At 35.9% G+C, this 7067-nt stretch overlaps 1 long non-coding RNA gene across 1 annotated transcript; it reads right to left on the reverse strand.

The window, feature by feature from the left end:
- Positions 1–4884: 4884 nt before the first annotated feature.
- Positions 4885–6003, reverse strand: LOC134271819 (uncharacterized). Its single transcript, XR_009993097.1, has 3 exons — positions 5949–6003; positions 5580–5801; positions 4885–4928 (listed from the first exon to the last, which is right to left on the reverse strand). It is a non-coding gene; the product is annotated as an uncharacterized LOC134271819 (long non-coding RNA).
- Between the last annotated feature and the right edge of the window lie 1064 nt (positions 6004–7067).

Here is a 7067-nt window from a genome sequence, read left to right on the forward strand (position 1 = left end):
CATGATGAAATACAATGAAAACTCTTAACAAAAGAAAAATCATCTGAATAAAATTAAAACAAGTCATATGAAATATGACTTGTTAACATGTTAAGTCCTTATACTTTGTGTGTAGAATATGAACATGCCTTGGAAAAAAAACCTTTTACAGTTATAACAGTTCCACACACGAAATCCCAAATTTTTGACAATGAAATGTTTGATCTCTTCCTAATACACTACAGTACAGGGTACAGGGTAATTCTGGTACAAAAATCTTTTAAGTCTGAATAAAATCTGGTTGAGTATTAATCTTTCTCATAGAAACATTTCCAATAAATTAATATTGAACTTAATTGGAGAATAATGAATGGAAAGTTGTCTCTTTCTATAATTAACCTTCGAAATGTGGAGTTTCTTTGTGTGTAGAATATGAACGGGATACGTGGGAAAAAAAACCTTTTATTCTATTTATCTCTATATTCTTTTAGGTTTTGATTGATTTCTCCACACACAATCAGCATCAGCACGCAAATTTTTTTTTAAAAAAAAATATACACATACCGAATAAGAAAATTCTGATTTTCGAAGTAGGTCATCACTTGTATTTTCGTCTGAAACTCCGTCAAATAAATCCTGCAGTCTTTCAAGGTCTAAACTTACGGACATTTTATATTGAAAATCCCTCGTCAAGGGAACTGCTTCAACATTTTCTCGGAAGTTTACATCAATATTGGGAATGCTTGCTGGGGTTTGTGTCATAATTACATTGAAATTTTAATAAATATTTCGATTATTGAAATGAAAAAAAAAATGCAAAATGGGAAAAATAAAACACTTAAATTCTTATAAATATACCTGTAAAATAATATTTTACAGGTATATTTATAAGAATTAATAGGAAAAAAATCAACAACCTATCATCTAGAGTTTATTGAATGGGTTTCAAAAAACAATAGACTGCAAACCATCCAGTTATATATATGTATACATATATTGGCATTGATGTTCTGAAAAAAGGATATGTAATGAAATCAAATATAAATGACATGTATATGTTCTGGTGGAAAAAAATAAAAATTTTCCTCTTTATTGCAATTTTATAACAATGCAATATGGACCCCCCCCCCCTTCACACAAGAAAATTATCACTTTCAGAATCCGACGATATTATATTCTGCCATTTAGCCTTTTTAGGTAGGCATACTTGTTTCAATTGTAAATGGTGATTTCCTTGGGGATTACAAAATTTCAATTATTTCATCAACATCATCTTCCTTCTCTAACCTTCTCTTTTTAACCTTTCTGAAATATTGTTTTTGGGTGGCGCAAAAAAGCTTTGGAATTTCAAGTCGTATGTGGGTACATCCCACTAATTATTTTTAGAATCGGTAGGAGAAGAAAGTAGTGCAGAAAAAATTACAAGTTCCTTAAATTACAGACTTGCATAAAAAAAATTGGGCAGGTGTACTGAACTGAGCCTCACCTTGTTGATTACGCCAAAAAAGCTTTGAAAATGTAATTTATCAAGAAGATCAGCCGAATTATTTTGTGTATTATAACGCCAGTGAGAATTCTGAAATTTCCCTACTTTCACTTTCATTTTTAAGGAAACATTTTGGCGTGACATGCCAGAGATTTTAACCAAGGAAAGACAATGATGTGCTTTTGTCATACAGAAAATAATTTGAAAAAAGTCTTTCGCCTCACTACTATTACTTTTAGGTCATGTTGAAGCTGAGTCAGTTTCAGGATTTTCAATAATTGCAAGTGTAATGCGCCTTCCTGGCTGCAGTATCCGTAAGTTTAGTCGAAAGACTGGCTACGAATATGTTCGTTTCGTCAATCGGTCGTAAACATGTGAACATTTTGGCTTCTTCTGTGCTTCTTCTCTGCAACTACTCAACCAATCTCCACCAAATTTGGCATAAAGCATCTATTGGTGAATAGGAACAAAAATTGTGAATTTCATGGTCCCTGCCCTCCTGGGGCCTGAGGGATGGGACCAAAACCACTAAAATTAATGTAATCTTTGAAATGCTTCCTCTTTAAACCTGGACATCAAGCAGTCAAACTGTAAGCATGAATGTAATGACCATTGAGTCCTCCACCACAATTGTGAAATTAATGGCCCCAGGGTCAGGGGTTCTAGTGCCAGGGCGGGGCTCTATTGATTCTATAGTGAAAATGAAATATACTAAGTACATTGTATATAGTTATGATGAGGAAGAATACCTATTCCAAAATTGTGAATTTTATGGCTCCAGGGTCAGGGGTTCTGGTGTAAAGGCGGGGCTCTATTGATTATATATAATGAAAATACATTAATTCTTTGAAAATCTTCTTCTCTACTCCGGGGTATTAAATAAACTAACTAAGTATACAGTTATGATGTGGAAGAATGCCTTTTCCAAAATTTTATGGGTCAAGGGTTCTGGTGTTGAGTGGGACTTTATTGATTATATGGTGAAAAAATAATAGTTTGAAAATCTTCTCATATCCTCCTGGGTATTAAACAAACTATATATTCAGGAAGAAGAAGAATGCCTCTTCCAAAATTGTGAATTATAATGACCCCAGTTTCAGGGGTTCTGGTGTAAGGGCGGGGCTCTATTGACTATATAGTGATAATATATTAATTTTCTGAAAAGCTCCTGGGTATTAAATAAACCAAGTAAGTACATATTAAGTGCTTAATTATAAAATTTTATAATTCTTCTGGCTGCACTCCATTTCAATGAGAATGCAATGCGAGAACATGCGACAACAAAAGAGAAAAAAAACGATTTGACATCATTTTTCCCAAATATTAGAAGGGAAGTGTACTTACGGTTTGTACCATATTTGTCTTTTCAACACATTTTTTTTTTCAATTACGACTCCCAATTATTGATCAGAAAAAATATCTTATTTTGTTCACAGAGTATATTGATCGTCTTATGAACTTGGTGGCTACCTTAGCAGAGGAGTATGCGATGAATTCTACTACAGTGATTAATGATCAGCCAGTCCCCCCTCCACTCTGCAGTTCATTTGAAAGACCTGAGAAAGCTCAAGCCATACAAGAACCAGAAGTCTCTGTCGAGACTGTAGCTCTACTGGTTTGTACTGATCAAAAACCATTGCGCTGTTTTATGTATTTTGTGTAGTCTACTTGTGTGCCAAGTTATATTGAAATCAGACAAAAACACTAGAAGGAGTAGCGTTTCAAAGGAATTTCACAGAGAATTCTATTTTTAGTAACCATGGTAACACCGTTCATCGAAATTAACAAGAGGCCCATGGGCCACATCGCTCACCTGAGCACTGTGGCTGGGAAAAAGTAGAAATTGGTTTTATTATTGAAAAGTTTAAATCCAAAAGTAGTCCCATGACCAATCATGGCTTTGCTATTCTTGAGAAGATGATTTTTAAAGAATTTTCTCATATATTTCTATGTAAAACTTTGGTCGGCCATTTTGGCCCCGCCCTACCCCCGGGGGTCATGAATTGAACAAACTTGAATCTACACTACCTGAGGATGCTTCCATATATATATGATCATTTATGGCTTTGTTATTCTTGAGAAGAAGATTTTTAAAGAATTTTCCTGTATATTACTATGTAAAACTTTGATCGTCCATTTTAGGCCCGCCCTACCCCCGGGGGTCATGATTTGAACAAACTTGAATCTCCACTACCTGAGGATGCTTCCATATAAATATGAACAATTATGGCTTTATTATTCTTGAGAAGAAAATTTTTAAAGAATTTTTCTATTGATCAGTCATTGTGGCCCTACCCTACCCCGGGGGTCATGATTTGAACAAACTTGAATCTACACTACCTGAGGATGCTTCCATATAAATATGAACAATTATAGCTTTGCTATTCTTGAGAAGAAGATTTTTAAAGAATTTTCCTATATATTTCTATGTAAAACTTTGGTCGGCCATTTTGGCCCCGCCCAACCCCCGGGGGTCATGATTTGAACAAACTTGAATCTACACTACCTGAGGATGTTTCCACATAAGTTTCATCTTTCCTGGCACAGTGGTTCTTGAGAAGAAGATTTTTAAAAAATACCACCAAATTGTCATTAATTCCCAATTATCTCCCCTTGAATGAAGGCGTGGCCCTTCATTTGAACAAACTTGAATCCCCTTTACCCAAGGATGCTTTGTGGCAAGTTTGGTTGAAATTGGCCCAGCGGTTCTTGAGAAGACGTCGAAAATGTGAAAAGTTTACAGACGGACAGACAGACAGACGGACGACGGACAAAATGTGATCAGAAAAGCTCACTTGAGCTTTCAGCTCAGGTGAGCTAAAAACCGATGCACTATTCTATGTATCTTAGTGTAGTCTACTTGTGTGCCAAGTTATATTGAAATCAGACCAAAACTGTAGAAGGAGTAGCGTTTTAAAGGAATTTCACAGAGAATTCTATTTTTAGTAACCATGGCAACACCGTTCATCAAAATCAAAAACTGATGCACTATTCTATGTATCTTAGTGTAGTCTAATTGTGTGCCAAGTTATATTGAAATCAGACTAAAATTGTAGGAGGAGTAGCGTTTTGAAAAATTGTTTACAGACAGACGGACAGACAGACAGACGGACGGACGCCGGACGCATTACTATCGCATAAGCTCTTCTGGTCTCTGACCAGTAGAGCTAAAAACTCTCAAGATATACAAACAGAGCACATAAAAATGAATGCTTGTCTTCTGAATGTACTTAAAATGTTTTAGGTTGTTAATATTGTCAATTGGATTTATATTTTCAAGAATGATGAATCAAGACAAGTAAATGTTGTAAATATTGTTTTAATTAGCCTGTTTAAATCCTTTATAATGTCCGGATTCACTTGGAAAGGTGTTTCTGATACGATTCATTGCACATGATGGTAATGGCACCTTTTAAGATATTCCCATCTAGCAAGTTGGAGATATGCCGTGTATCTGTACTTCCTAAAACACATGTCCAATTTAATGATGAAAATAACAATAAAATACAACAATAAAAAAGATGTGTTTGTGAAACACTGATGCCCCGTATGGCAACATAGAGAAGAAAGAAAACTTAACTTATTTAATGCAAAGAATACAGTACATGTATATATACAGTATTCTCACTGGAAACACAATTGTGAAATATGAAAGTAGGACAAGGTTGAATCTTTTTCATGAATGCGGAACTTGAAGGTCAAGTTCAAAAGGTCAAGGTAATTGGTATCCAAGAAAGGTCTTGCCTCAAAGAATATCTATGTGGAGTATAGAAGCCCTAGCCATACCGTTCAAAAGTTATGGCCAAGGTTAAAAAATTTTAAAAGGTCGAATTCCGTGGTCAAGGTCAAAATGCCAAAGTTGTTTGTATCCAATGAAAGGTCTCTCCACAGAGAATTACATATATGAAGTATATAAGTCCTAGCCTGGTATTATCTGTTATAAAGATTTGGCCAAACTAAAAGTTTGGAATTTTTGTGTAATTATGAAAGCCATAGCTCCACTAATTCAAAAGTTAGGAACAAGATTTAGTTTTTGAGGACAAATAGACAGACAAAAGATATGGACATAAATTTATTAAAATGTGCAATACAATAAATTTAATATTAAACATACTCAGAAAAGTCTTCAATGTCTTCCCTGTACTGCTGCTTATACTGGTAGTATGCTATCTGTAGAACGTATGTATTTAAACATGCTGGTTGAAAACCAGGATGGAGTGTTAAACAGTGGACCTCTGAATTTAAGTCTGCGAATAGGTGGTGTATTTTCTCAAATTCGTGACAACATAGTGATTCTGCTTCGGTTGGCATTGGTATGCAATTCCCACAAGTGCACCTATTACAAAATGATATGAAGTGTCTAGGTTAATTTGTAAGTTTGTGTCTGTATTACAGACTGTGAGTATAAATACAGAATGATTAGTTTCAATTAAAAAAAAATATACATGCTTTTAATTAATCAAGTTGATGTTAAAGAAATTACCAATCAAGGTTTTGTAAGCGGTTGTCTATATTTTCATGATCATCCGAGTCAACAGTGAAGTGTTATATAGCCTATGCAAGATTACACCAACTACGACCGAGTAATTTTCATATATGTTTAATCTGGAACACATATAACACTTACAAATATACCCAAGCTGAAAAATATTCTCTCTCAGTCTCCGCTATACTTCTCAACCATGTGTTTCCTCTCCGACGAAAAGACAACTCTCTCACGCATGCGCACTAGCTAGCGGTTCCATATACATTCGTTCCCTTACACATTCACACCACACTACACTAGAATCTGATTCATTTGACCCACTTTCGTACGGCTCAAATCGGAATGGCTTAATAAAATTGCGGTCGTAGACTTTGTCAGTAACACTTTCCTCAAAACTAGATGATCTGCAGGACAAACCCAGCGTTCGCTCATCTTCATATAATATACATAGGGAAACCCAACACACACTTGTGACGTCACGGATATTGTAACCATCTAAACCGGAAGTAGCACTCGCCTTGATTATCGATCGCTTGGGCAGGTGTGAATGTGAATATCTCGGGATCTACAGCATCATTTTACACGAGGTTTTCGATTTCATGATCCTAGCATTTATTTCTTCGTTACAATTGCTTACATAATTTCTCCGTGGCCTATCTTTAATGGTGTTGGAGACATGTATGTCTGGAAAATCATCAGACGAGCTCATAGCGTCCCTTCAAGTAGGCACATCTGTCGCTACACATGGATAGTCACACAAATGAATACTGTCACTGCTAACAGGCGCGGTTGCGGCTACAAGAGAATCACACAAAGGAGATTCACTACTAAAATATGAGCTCATAAGGTCACTGAAAGTAGGCACATCTGTCGCTATACACGAATAGTCACACAAATGAATACTCTCACTACTCACAGGCGCGGTTGCGGCTTCAAGAAGCTCCCACAACGGAGATTCACCACTATATTATAATGCAGTATTTAATTTAGCACACCTTTGCTCATAGAGTCTCTCCATGGTGTAGGTAAAGGGCTACGATGTCGAGATCCTAGTGTCTTCCCGAGGGAGCGCCCTGTTGGATCTCTCCTCGGGACTCTGGGGTTTTCAGGCTTCGC

This window comes from Saccostrea cucullata, unplaced genomic scaffold (assembly GCF_032062105.1).
Source record: "Saccostrea cucullata isolate Sc308-1 unplaced genomic scaffold, CSIRO_AGI_Scuc_v1 ctg1337, whole genome shotgun sequence".
NCBI lineage: Eukaryota > Metazoa > Mollusca > Bivalvia > Ostreida > Ostreidae > Saccostrea > Saccostrea cuccullata.